The sequence below is a fragment of the Pristis pectinata genome, chromosome 13 (assembly GCF_009764475.1).
Source record: "Pristis pectinata isolate sPriPec2 chromosome 13, sPriPec2.1.pri, whole genome shotgun sequence".
Taxonomy (NCBI): domain Eukaryota; kingdom Metazoa; phylum Chordata; class Chondrichthyes; order Rhinopristiformes; family Pristidae; genus Pristis; species Pristis pectinata.
Window position 1 is genome coordinate 4,388,736 of NC_067417.1, and position 14,306 is coordinate 4,403,041.

The 14,306-nt window shown below is 44.7% G+C and overlaps 1 protein-coding gene across 4 annotated transcripts in view; it reads left to right on the top strand.

Moving 5' to 3' along the window:
* The window catches only part of LOC127577121 (cadherin-11-like), a 235,210-nt gene that overhangs the window by 162,769 nt on the left and 58,135 nt on the right, over positions 1 to 14,306 (top strand). The gene's annotated exons all lie outside the window — the stretch shown is intronic.

Consider the following 14,306-nt stretch of genomic DNA (forward strand, 5'->3'; position numbering starts at 1 on the left):
TTGTACAGCCAATGAAATAGTTTCATAGGGTTATACAGCGTGGAAACAGGCCCTTCAGCCCAACTCGTCCATGTTGACTAAGATGCCCATCTATGCTAATGCATCAATGTATGCGAACCCTACCTCGCTATTCCTTTGTCTTTGCAGTATTTATTTATTTTGTAATTTATAGTAATTTTATGTCTTTACACTGTACTGCTGCCACATAACAACAAATTTCACCTCCTATTGGTCAGTGATAATAAACCTGATTGTGATTCTGATTTGCCTGCATTTGGCCCATATCCCTCGAAACCTTTTCCATCCATGTACCTGCCCAAGTGCCTTAAATGACGTAATTGTAGTCACCTCTACCACTTCCTTTGGCAGCTCGTTCCATATACCCAGTGCTCTCTGTGTGGAAAAACTTGTATCTCAGATCCCTTTAAATCTCTCACCTTAAACCTGTGCCCTCTCGTTCGAGATTCCCCAAGCCTGGGAAAAAGACTATGACCATCCACTTTATCTATGCCTCTCGTTATTTATAAACCTCCATAAGGGTCACCCCCCGGTGTCCTTCGGTTCAGGGAAAACAGCCCCAAACTATCCGGTCTCTCTTTATAACTCAAGCCCTCCAGTCCCGGCAACATTCCAGTGAATCCTTTCAGCACCTTCTCTCGCTTAATATTTTTGAGGTGTGGTCAGTATCACAGCATGGGAAGTACAACAACCATGTAGTACACAGCAAGATCCCATAAACTACAAGGTGACCAGAAAATTTGCGTTAATGATATTGGTTGAGGGTTAAATTTTGGTTTGGAAAACCAGGAACATTTCCCCTATTTTTCTTCAGAATAGTGCACTGGGATCTTTTACAACTGTGCAGGAGAGCAAGTGGACAGCGTCTCAAACCCTGCAGTGTTCACTCTCCACTGCACTGCGAGTGTCATTGAGGCAGGGTACTTTATTGGTCATAAAGTCAAACAACACCGAAACAGGACCTTCAGCCCAACTGGTCCATGCCGACCAAGTTTCCCATCTAAGCTAGTCCCACTTGCCCGCTTTTGGCCCGTATCCCTCTGAACCTCTCCTATCCATATATCTGTCCATGTGCCTTTTAAATATTGTTACAGTACCTGCCTCAACCACTTCCTCTGGCAGCTCTGTCCATATACGGACCACCCTCTGGATGAAAAAGTTGCCCCTCAGATTCCTATTAAATCTCTCCCCTCTCACCCTCAAACCATGCCCTGTAGATTTAGACCCCCCAATCCTGGAAAAAATGGGTATAAGCAAGCGTGCCATCCTTTGTTACGAGTGATAGCTTTTGATTTACCATCAGAAGGAGTGCCAATCCCAATTATCTTGGCTTGGCAATCGCCAGGTCCATCTCTGAGCTTGAAAGTTGAGCGTTCGATTCCCAGCTCAGGCAGTTGAGAGTAACAGGATCCTGAGCTTTGGCTCAGAATTCTTGGCAGATGCCTTGTGTGATATTTGTGCCAGATGCATCTGGTTTATGGGAGAAAGTTGACCTTCTGTGTTATGTAGGAGCAGGCCTGCTATAAGGTGATTCAAAAACCATCGCTGTTTTGGAAAGAGTTCTCACTTTGCAATGTGTCAGAGAAGCATCCAAGTCTCCCCACTTCAATTCTCTGCAAACTTCAGCTCAGCCCTATCTCCATCACGTTCGATAATCACTGACCTCTCTCAGCTCCTGAGCTGGGGGAGACCTCAGTCTAAAGTTCCTATCCTTGCATTGACATCTCCCTGTGGCCTCCTGCCTCCTCATCTCTGTAATCTCTCTGAACTCACAGTTTAGCACTAAAACTTGCCTGTACCAGCCTCTCCTATTTACAGAATATATAGAACATAGAACAGTACAGCGCAGGAACAGGCCCTTCAGCCCACAATATCTGTGCCGAACATGATGCCAATTTAAACATCTCTTCAGCGTATCCCTGCTCCATTTCCCTCCATTCCCTGCACATTCATGTGCCTACCTAAAAGCTTCTTAAATGTAATTATCATGTCTGCTTCCACCCCCACCCCTGGCAGCCCATTCCAGGCACCCAGCACTCTGTGCAAACAAAAGCTTGCCCTGCACATTTCCTTTAAACTCTCCCCAGTTCACCTTAAAGCTACGCCCTCCAGTATTTGACATTTGCACCCTGGGAAAAAGACTGACTAAGGTGGATAAATCCCCAAGGCCTGACAAAATGTCCCCTCGGACCTCGTGGCAGAAATTGCAGGGGCCTCGGCAGAGATATTTAAAATGTCCTTAGCCATGGGTGAGGTGTCGGAGGACTGGAGGACAACTGATGTTATTCAATTGATCAAGAAAGGCTCTAAGAATAAGATGGGAAATTATAGGCCGGTGAGCCTGACATCAGTCATGGGTAAATTATTGGAAGGTATTCTAAGGGACAGGATATATAAGTATTTGGATATACAGGGCCTGATTAGGGATTGTCAATATGGCTTAGTGTGTGTCTAACCAATTCTATAGAGTTTTTTGAAGAGGTTACCAAGAAGGTTGATGAAGGAAAGGCGGTGGACGTTGTCTACATGTTCTCTAGCAAGGCCTTTGACAAAGTCCTGCATGGAACGTTGGTACAGAAGGTTAAGTCACTTGGCATTCAGGATGAAGTAGCCAATTGGATTCAACATTAGCTTAGTGGGAGAAGCCAGGGAGTGGTAGTAGATGGTTGTCTCTCTGACTGGAGGACTGTGCCTGGTGGTGTGCCGCAGGGATCGGTGCTGGGTCCGTTGTTGTTTATCATCTATATTAATGACTTAGATGATAATGTGGTAAACTGGATCAGCAAATTTGCAGATGACACCAAGATTAGGGATGTAGTGGACAGCGAGGAAGGCTATCAAAGCTTGCAGCGTGATCTTGACCAGCTAGGAAAATGGGTTGAAAAATGGCAGATGGAATTTAATGCAGACAAGTGTGAGGTGATGCACTTTGGGAGGACAAACCAGGATAAGACTTACACAGTGAATGGTCGGGCACTGAGGTGTGTGGTAGAACAAAGGGACCTGGGAATACAGATTCACAGTTCCTTGAAAGCGGCGTCACAGGTAGATAGGGTCGTAAAGAGAGCTTATGGGACATTGGCCTTCGTAAATCAGGGCACTGAGTACAGGAGTTGGGATGTTATATTGAGGTTGTACAAAACATTGGTGAGGCCGAATTTAGAGTATTGTATGCAGTTCTGGTCACCTACCTACAGGAAAGATCTCAATAAGCTTGAAAGAGTGCAGAGAAAATTTACAAGGATGTTGCCGGGACTTGAGGACCTAAATTACAGGGAAAGGTTGAAGAGGTTAGGACTTTATTCCCTGGAGCGCAGGAGAATGAGGGGAGCTCTTATAGAGGTATACAAAATTATGAGGGCTATAGATAGGGTAAATGCATGCAGGCTTTTTTCCCCCTACGGTTGGCTGAGACTAAAACTAGAGGTCATAGGTTTAGGGTGAAAGGTGAAATATATAAGGGGAATCTGAGGAGAAACTTCTTCACTCAGAGGGTGGTGTGAGTGTGGAACGAGCTGCCAGCGGAAGTGGTGGATGTGTGTTCAACTGTAACATTTAAGAGGGGTTTGGAGGGATATGGTCTGTGTGCAGGTAGATGGGACTAGGCAGAAGATCAGGTTGGTATGGACTGGATGGGCCAAAGGGCCTGTTCCTGTGCTGTAGTGCTCTATGACCCTATCTACCCTGTCTATGCCTCTCATAATTTTATACACTTCTACCTGGTCTTCATCTTCAGCTGCTTTGGGCTCTGTCGGCAACATTCTCCATCACCGTCTCCACCTTTTTTTAAACTGCAGTCTGGAATTTCTGCTCGCTTCTACCACTTTATTTTTATAAGCACAGGCTGATATCAGTGAAACCGTGTCATGGAGTTTTCAATCCAAATTTTTTCACAGTGCAATTTGAGTTTCTGCAAGCTTTTGTGAGTTCTATAAACTTAACAGTAAAACCGGGCTCTACCCAAGAAAAAAACAGCTATGCCCCCAGGTGAATTAGTCACCTTGGCAACTTACTGTTTATTTGTGACCTTTGAGAGGGCTCTAAAACTTTTCCTGCAACTTTTGGGCACAAGGGTTCCAGAATAAAATGTGTTTTGAAATGTTGCAAATTAGACTTTCTTTAAAATTCACCATGAAACTGTTGCCTGCACACCAGTCCTTGCCAGAAAATAGTGCAATATTTTTTAAAATCCATTTTCAATAACAACTTGTATTTATATAGCACCACCTTGTTAAAATGTCCCAAAGCGTTTCACAGAAACAAAATTTGACTTCAACTCACATATAGAAATACAGAGACAGATGGCTAAACACTTCAACAAAGAAGTAGGTTAAATAGAAGACTAGTTTAATGATATTTGATCATTTAAGTTCAGGTTGGTCACAGATGGTGGATTGACAGGCAATTAAAAATACTTAACTGAAAGCTAAAAATTCAGTAAACACTCAGCAGGTCAAGCAGCATCTGTGGAGAGAGAAACAGAATTAATATTTCACATCAAAGACAGACGATCACAACGTTGGCATTTCATTTAGCTTGTCAACGATGTCTCCCTCTCTACAGATGCTGCCTGACTTGCTGATTGCAGCATTTTCTGTTTTTATTTCAGATTTCCATCATCTGTAGATTTTTCTTTAAACTTTCAATTACAAATGCAGAAATTCCTCTTGTCTGGTGATAAAACTATTTCCAGTGGCACCAGTGTACTACACTAAACTAAATCACAGGAGTTTTTGCACATGAACTTATTTTGAAAAAAACAAATTGCAGTTTAAAATCCTCCCCAGCTGCTTCAGTTTCTGGCTGGTGATGTATTTGGCATAGTATATATGGAAAGAAAATAATGCATTAAACAAACGGCAACTTGAGATGTACTTTTCACGAAGTATGTAAGAACATGACAGGCATGGACAGGGTAAAGAGTCAAAATCTTTTCCCAGCGTAGGGGTATCAAAAACAAGAGGGCATGGGTTGAAGGAGACAGGAAGGAGTTTTAAAGGGGACCAGAGGGGTAAGTTTTTTTATGCAGAGAGTGGGTGATATCTGGATTGCGCTGCCAGAGGAGGTGGTGAAATCAGATACAGTCACGATGTTTAAGAGGATTTAGACAAACACAAGTAGGCAAGGTATAGAAGGATATGGTCTTAATGCAGGCAAATGGGATTAATGTAGACTGGTAAAAAGTTAGCATAGACGTGGTGGGTTGAAGGACCTGTTCTTTTTCTGTACAACCTTATGACTCCATGACCAAGTTCTCAGTCACCTGTTTTGATGTCTCTTTTTTCCAAAAATGCACTTTGAGGCATTTTATTGTGGCAAATAAATACAGACATATAAATAAGACCAACTGTACCCCTGGAACCTGCTCTGTCATTCAATAATATCAAGACTGAACTGATTATAACTTCATCTCCATATACCTGCCCACACCCAGTAATTGTTCACCCCTTGCTTATCAATACTTCTGCCTTAAACACGCACTGAAGGACTCTGTTTCCACTGCTCTTTGGGGAAGAGAGTTCCCACCCAACCCTGTGAGAGAAGAAAAATCTCATCTCTGTCTCAAACAAATGGCCCTTTTTTAAAAAAATGTGACCCCTGGTTCTAGATTCTTCATCACTGGGAATCATCCCCTATCATCAAGGATCACCACCATCCAGGTCATGCCCTCTTTTCACTGCTGCCATCAGGCAGGAGGTACAGAAGTCTGAAGTCCCACACCACCAGGTTCCAGGTTCAGGAACAGCTACTTTCCTACAACCACTGTGATGCTGGAGAAACTCAGCAGGCCAGGCAGCATCTGTGGAGAACAGCAGGCGGATATTAGAGATAAATTTGTCCCGGTGAGGCAGAGAAGGAATGGCAGGGTGAAGTAATCATGGGTAACAAGAGAGGTGGAACAACTAGTTAGGAAGAAGAAGGCAGCATACATAAGGTGTAGGCAGCAAGGATCAGATAGGGCTCGTGAGGAATATAGAGTAGCAAGGAAGGAACTTAAGAAGGGGCTGAGGAGAGTGAGAAGGGGACATGAAAAGGCTTTGGCGAGTAGGGTTAAGGAGAATCCCAAGGCTTTTTTCACGTACGTGAAGAGCAGAAGGATGGCTAGAGTAAAGATAGGTCTAATTAAAGACAAAGGTGGGAAGATGTGCCTGGAAGCTGGGGGTGAGGTTCTCAATGAATACTTCTCTTCAGTATTCACCAAGAGGAGTCTTGATGACACTGAGGACAGTGTTGGTAAGGGTAATGTTCCAGAGTATGTAGATATTAAGAGAGAGGATACGTTGGAGCTGATAGAAAATATTAGGACAGATAAGTCCCCGGGGCCTGACGGAATATTCCTCAGGCTGCTTCGCGAGGCAAGGGAGGAGATTGCTGAACCGTTGGCTAGGATCTTTGAGTCCTCGTTGTCCACGGGGATGGTACCGGAGGATTGGAGGGTGGTGAATGTTGTCCCCTTACTCAAAAAAGGTAGTAGGGATAATCCAGGGAATTACAGACCAGTGAGCCTTACGTCTATGGTGGGTAAGCTGGGTAAACTGTTAGAAAGGATTCTAAGAGATAGGATCTATGAGCATTTAGAGAATCATGGACTGATTAGGGACAGCCAGCATGGCTTTGTGAAGGGAAGATCTTACCTCACAAGCCTGATAGGGTTCTTTGAGAAGGTGACCAGGAAGATTGATGAGGGTAGTGCAGTACATGTGGTCTATATGGATTTTAGTAAGGCGTTTGACAAGGTCCCGCATGGTAGGCTTCTTCAGAAGGTCAGAGGCCAAGGGATCCAGGAAGACTTGGCCGTGTGGATTCAGAATTGGCTTGCCTGTAGAAAACAGTGTTGTGGTGGAGGGAGTGCATTCGGATTGGAGGGCCGTGACTAGTGGTGTCCCACATGGATTGCTTCTGGGACCTCTACTTCTGTGATATTTATTAATGACTTAGACTAGGGGGTGGAAGGCTGTGGCAGCAAGTTTGCCGATGAAACAAAGATCAGTGGTGTTGTGGATAGTGTGGAGGGCTGCCGAAGCTTACAGAGGGATATTGATAGGATGCAGAGCTGGGCTGACAAGTGGCAGTTCAGTCTGGAGAAGTGTGAGGTGGTACACTTTGGAAGAACAAACTCCAAGGCGGAGTACAATGTTAATGGCAGGATTCTGGGCAGTGTGGAGGAGCAGAGGGATCTGGGGGTTCATATCCACAGATCACTGAAAGTCACCTCACAGGTGGATAGGGTAGTTAAGAAAGCTTATGGGATGTTAGCTTTCATAAGTCGTGGGATCGAGTTTAAGAGCCTCGAAGTAATGATGCAGCTTTACAAAACTCTGGTTAGACCACACTTAGACTACTGTGTCCAGTTCTGGTCGCCTCATTATAGGAAGGATGTGGAGGCGTTGGAAAGGGTGCAGAGGAGATTTACCAGGATGCTGCCTGGATTAGAGAGTATGGATTATGAGGAGAGACTAAAGGAGCTGGGGTTTACTCATTGGAGAGAAGGAGGATGAGGGGAGACATGATAGAGGTATACAAAATATTAATAGGAATAGATAGAGTGGACAGCCAGCGCCTCTTTCCCAGGGCACCAATGCTCAATACAAGAGGGCATGGCTTTAAGGTAATGGATGGGAAGTTCAAGGGAGACGTCAGAGGGAGGTTTTTCACCCAGAGAGTGGTTGGTGCATGGAATGCACTGCCTGGGGTGGTGGTGGAGGCTGATACGTTGGTCAAGTTCAAGAGGTTGTTAGATAAGCATATGGAGGAATTTAAGTTAGAGGAATATGTGGGAGGAAGGGTTAGATAGTCTTAGGTGATAGTCTTAGGTGTGGTTTGAAGGTTGGCACAACATGGTGGGCTGTATTGTTCTATGGGTCTATGGTTCAATATTGGTATTGGTATTGGTTTATTATTGTCACATGTACCGAGTTACAGTGAAAAGCTTGTCTTACAAACCGATCGTACAGGTCAATTCATTACACAGTGCAGTTGCATTGGGTTAGTACAGAGTGCATTGAGGTAGTACAGGTAAAAACAATAACAGTACAGAGTAAAGTGTCACAGCTACAGAGAAAGTACAGTGCAATAAGGTGCAAGGTCACAACAAGGTAGTTCGAGAGGTCATAGTCCAGTCCTGAAGAAAAGTCCTGAGCCGAAACTTTGACCACCTGCTTTCCAGCATCTGCAGTCCTTTGTTCCTCTACTTTCCTACAACCATCATGTTCTTGAACCTACCTGCACAACCCTAATCCTACCTCAGCAATGGAACAATACAGACCATCTCTTGCACTACCACTGACTTGTCTTCAATTGCATCTTTGTTTTTTTTCCGCACTGTCTTTCTCACTGTACCTGTACCACACTGTAAATGACCACAAAATTGAGTAGATTACACTTGACTCCACATGCACCCTGACAGTACCCTTCAGGATCTTATATATTTAAATCCATCGCTTCTCGATCTCCTACAGCTGAGCAGATAAAAGCCGAGCCCGTCCAACCTTTCCTTATAGGACATTCCACCCACCCCTGGTGTTAGTTTTGGTGAACCTGCTCTGAACTGCTTCCAATGCATAAACATGCTTTCAGCAGAGCAAGGCTGTACACAGTACTCCAGGTGTGGTTCCATCAGTGCCTCACATAAGTGAAGCAGAACCTCCCTACTTTTGTATTCAGTTCCAGTTGCAATAACCTATTACATTCTTTTGGTTTTCCTGATTGCTTCTCGACCTGCACACCGGCTTTTTGTGAGTCGTAGCTCAGCTAGATCCTTTGACATCTCAGACTCCAGTCTCCCATCATTTAGGTAATGTGCTCCTGCCACAATGGACAATGAATACTATGGTTTCAGTCCTCTGTGGCTGGAGAGAGTGATTTTAATTAACCTCGAAGACAAATTTCATCTCTCCTAATTGGAAATTTGCAACACTAAGTTAGCATTCACATGTCTACCGTACGTCAGTGGAAATGTAACTATAAAAGAGGGACTGAATATTACATTTCAAGGTAAGTGAATTGCAAAAGTGGAATTTTACAAATCTCGTTTCACAACTTCGGAATTAGATTCTAGCAGGTTGCATGATGGGCTCAGCGCTCCAGTAATCCCAGCTGTATTTGATCTGTTTGACAACAGTGCTTTGCAAATCTAAGCTCCCCAGAGGGTGAGACTGTGAAGCAGCTAAGTGTGGGACACATTGCTTTCTGTCACAAGACTGTTACTTGTCTCCCCAGACACCTGCAGAACGGAAGGCAGAGCTAGACTCGCAAACCATTTTGTGTGTCTGCAGGCAACGATTCCAACTTAGATTAACTTAGATCCGCCGACTGAATCAAAATGGAGCAAGGCTTTATTTGAGGAAGGATGGGGATTGAATCAGAGCTGTTCCATCCTTAAACTGTTGGGGACATGAATTTAAATCCTACACAGAACTGTTTTTATTGATTTGAGAGCTGTCTGGAAAAATGTTAGACTCCGCTGTCAACACTGACACATTTACTAGGTTCCAGCTCTCCATCTCAACCCTTCCATGGTCACGTGTGTGTGTGTGTGTGTGTGTGTGTGTGTGTGTCTGCCCATGCACATACATGAGCTTGTGTGTGAGTTTGTGTATGTGGTTGTGCTTGTGTGCCTGTATGCTTGTTTGTCTGTGTGTGCATCCTCGTGTTTGTGTGTATGTGTATGTTTATGTGCATTTGCATGTCTCTGCGTCTCTCTTTGTGTGTGTCTCTCTTTGTGTGTGTGTCTGTGTGTCTGTGTGTCCCTTTGTGTGTATTATTTGTGTGTGTGTTTACAGGTTTCTTTGTGCACATGTACTTGTGTACTCCCCACTGGCAATGTAAGATCACAAACTACCCACTGAGGGAGAGTGTGACAGGCATTTGCAAAATCCAGGAGATCTTCTCAAACTGTACGTTGGTAATTCTCCATTAATCACAAGTTATTACAAAAATAAAGATGTGAACAGCAAGGGTACTATCGATGTTGACAACTGGCCTGCAAGCACAATTCATGAAAGTGACACATGCTTCCTATTTTATTGGAAGCAACCCAACTTCCCCTTCCATACTGAGGGGGCGTGGGTCCAAAGCTGATGGGTTGATACAGATACCCAGGCATTCACAGCAGGGCTGGCAGCGAGCCATGCCTTGATCACCAACGCAGGATGCAAAGATCCTAATCAGTCTTTAACCCTCCAAATGGCAGCAACTCAAAAGATACCTTCAAAGTACTTGAAACAGAACAAGAGACCTTTATTGCAACAGCCTAACTAGATCTTGCTTGCAGCAGAGAATCCCAAAATTAAGATCCCCTCAACACTTGTTCAGACAACACTCTGATCTTTTTTAAATCATCCAGTCACCAATTTGTCTTGCCTCCTCTCCAACCCGCTTTTATATTTGTCCAACATGTGTTTATATATTCCCATCAGCAGAGGCAAATCTCACAAGGTGTTTCACAAGTATGCTTTCAAATCATATTCAATAGTGAAGCAGAAGTGAGTGGGACCAGGATCGGGGACCAAACGTGACGGAAGTCAAGCAGTGTTTTTAAGGAGGAGAGTTGTAGGGAGGGGAGTTGAGTTTGGAGACAGATTTCCGAGAACACAGATAAGGGGCATAATTTTAAGGTGATTGGAGGAAGGTATAAGGGGGATGTCAGGGGTAAGTTTTTTACACAGAGTGGTGGGTGCGTGGAACGCACTGCCGGCAGAGGTGGTGGAGGCAGATACATTAGGGATATTTAAGAGACTCTTAGATAGACACATGAATGATAGAGCAGTGGAGGGCTATGTGGGAGGGAAGGGTTAGAAAGAGCAGGATAACATGTCAGCTCAACATTGTGGGCCAAAGGGCCTGTACTGTGCTGTTATGTTCAATGTTCTAAAAGCAGAAAATTTTGGAAACACTCAGCAGGTCAGGCAGCATCTGTGGGGAGAGAAACTTTGCTGGTCCAAGACCCTTCGTCAGAACTGAGTTCTGACCTCTCCATTTATATTTCAGCTTTCCAGGAACTGCAGTTTTTTTTATGAACTTAATTCAGTGACGAGCACACAGTTAGCTGTGGTTGAATCAGGGATGTCTGGAAGACCAGCACTGGAGGTGCAGAGATGTCAGTGGACGGAAGGAGCTGGAGGGGGTGCGGAGAGGTGAGACCCTGGAGGGATTGGAAAACACAGATGGGAATTCGACAACTAATCTGTTGCCAAACTAATATATATCCGTGGGCAAAAATTATGAGCTATTTAACATTTTTCCACAGTGCTCTTTGATCCACCCAATCACCACTTAATGTGTTCCCATTGCCCATATGACAGATAGAACATAGAACACTACAGCACAGTACAAGGCCCTTCGGCCCACAATGTTGTGCTGACATTTTATCCTGCTCTAAGACCTACCTAGCCCTTCACTCCCACATAGCCCCCTATTTTTCTATCATTCATGTGTCTATCTAAGAGTCTCTTAAATGTCCCTAATATATCTGCCCCCACAACCTCTGCCGACAGTGCGTTCCACACACCCACCACTCTCTGTGTAAAAAAACTTACCCCTTATACCTTCCTCCAATCTCCTTAAAATTATGTCCCCTCGTGTTAGCCATTGTTGCACTGGGAAAAAGTCTCTGACTGTCCACTTGATCTATGCCTCTTATCATCTTGTGCACCTCTATCAAGTCACCTCTCATCCTCCTTCTCTCCAAAGAGAAAAGCCCGAGCTCGCTCAACCTATCCTCATAAGGCATGGTCTCCAATCCAGGCAGCATCCTGATAAATCTCCTCTGCACCCTCTCTAAAGCTTCCACATCCTTCGTATAGTGAGGCAACCAGCACTGAACACAATACTCCAAGAGTGATCTGGGAATATATCACCATTCTTTCATCATTACTGGGTCTAAAACCTGGAGCTCCCTTCCTGACAGCACCGTGGGAGAGACCTCATCAGAAAGACTGCAGTTGTCCAAGAAGGTGGTTCACCACCACCTTCTTAAGGGCAGTTCGAGATAGGGATTGATGCTGGTCCTGCCAGTGAAGTCCACATCCTACCGATGAAAAGCATTAAAATGTACAGTCTGCCATTGAATCAGCCATTACATCTACTTCCCACTGCATGTAAATTGTAAGGAGGTAGGAGAAGTGACTGCAGCAGTTGAATAGCGAGGACCTCAGGAACAAAAGCAGGAAGTTCTGGAAACACTCAGTGGGTCAGGCAGCATCTCCGGAGGGAGAAAAACAGAGCTAACATTTCTGGCTAATGATGTTTCGTCGGCTTTGCGGACAGGTCACTGACATGAGTAATGAGCTCCATTTCTCTCTTCACAGATGCTGCCTGATCTGAGTTTTTCCAACATTCCCTGTTGTAATTGGTGTTACAGAATAGTAGGGGGTGGGAGGGGTGATAGATATGATAAGAAGCGAATAGTTGGGTTTGCAGTCAACGAAAAACTGAGTCTGGGACACTGGGTCAATGATCTTTTAGATTCTCGATTCTCTCTTCTCTCCTCTTCCATTGTGTAGAAGATACAGGAGCCTGAGGGCACGTACCACCAGACTGAAGGACAGCTTCTACCCCACTGTGATAAGACTATTGAATGGTTCCCTTATACAAAGAGATGGACTCTGACCTCACAATCTACCTTGCTGTGACCTTGCACCTTATTGCACTGCACTTTCCCTGTAGCTGTGACACTTTGTACTGTTATTGTTTTTACCTGTACTACGTCAATGGACTCTGTACTAACTCAGTGTAACTGCACTGTGTAATGAATTGACCTGTACGATCGGTATGCAAGACAAGTTTTTCACTGTACCTCGTTACAAGTGACAATAATAAACCAATACCAATACCTCCTCGGGTTATCGGAGGAATGCTGGACAGCTCAGCTCTCTCTCCTGCTCTCTTTACTCAAAACTCAATCCGCACCCTGCAGACAACATTAACTCTCCTGCCCTAGCAGTTTAAAAATAGTTTCCCAAACACTCTAAATAAAGATGGAACAGTTTAAAATTAATAGGCATATGAATATTTTACATTTCAATATTCCATTACATGATTTATAGTCAAGAAAATCTGCTACATATGTTATCGCTGGTATTAATTCACAATCAATGACAGTTGGTCCAAATCACACTTTAATTCTGTTTCTCACTTTCCCTCTTCGCCTTGACTGAAGTGCCACATGCGATAGTGTTCTCCCTTCACACTCCAACTTCCCCACTGACAGCTGGCCTTCCCAGCTGCTTCCGAATGCTCAACTATCTATCTTAAAGCAACTGTGATTTTAACCCTTGCATGGCCTGCCAGTCCAAAGAAAATAATACCTTTTGGGCTCGGGCCAACTGGAGGAGAAATTCATCAGGATTCAGTTGGTGAAAATGGCTATGCATGTAGATAAGGTGGTAAAGAAGGCATATGGCATGCTTGCCTTCACTGGTAGGGTGTTGAGTACAAGAGTAAGGAAGTCATGCTGCAGCTGTATAAAACATTAGTCAGTCTGCACTTGGAGTATTGTGTGCAGTTCTGGTCGCCCCGTTACAGGAAGGATGTGGAGACTGTGGAGAGGGTGCAGAAGAGGTTCACCAGGATGCTGCCTGGATTATAGGGTATGAGCCATAAGGAGAGGTTGGACAAACTTTGGTTGTTCTCTAGAGCGTCAGAGGCTGAGGGGGGACCTGATAGAGGTTTTTAAAGTTATGAGAGACACAATAGGGTAGACAGAATATTTTCCCAAGGGTAGAAATATCAAACACCAGAGGACAAGCTTGTAAGGTTAGAGGAAGTTTACCCCCTCAGTAACAGGTTTTCCGCTTTGGAGGCTGTTGAGGGAGATGACCTGCCGGGGCCTAGCAGCAGTAGCCAGGTCTATGGCACTGGGACCGGTCCTGCTGCTCAGAAGGGAAGGGAGGAGAAGAGGAAGGCAGCAGTGATAGGGGACTCGATAGTCAGGGAAACAGATCGGAGGTTCTGTGGCAGTGAGCACGAATCCAGGATGGTATGTTGCCTCCCAGGTGCCAGGGTCCGGGATGTCACTGATCGGGTCCACAGGATTCTAGAGCAGGAGGGGGAACAACCAGAAGTCATGGTTCATGTTGGTACCAACGACATAGGTGGGAAGAGGGATGAGGTCCTGAAAAGTGAGTTTAGCGAGCTTGGCAGAAGGCTGAAGAACAGGACCTCAAGGCTAGCAATCTCAGGATTGCTGCCAGTGCCACATGATAGTGAAGGTAGGAATAGGAGGAGATGGCAAATAAATGCGTGGCTGAGAAGTTGGTGCAGGAGGGAAGCTTTTAGATTTTTTGATC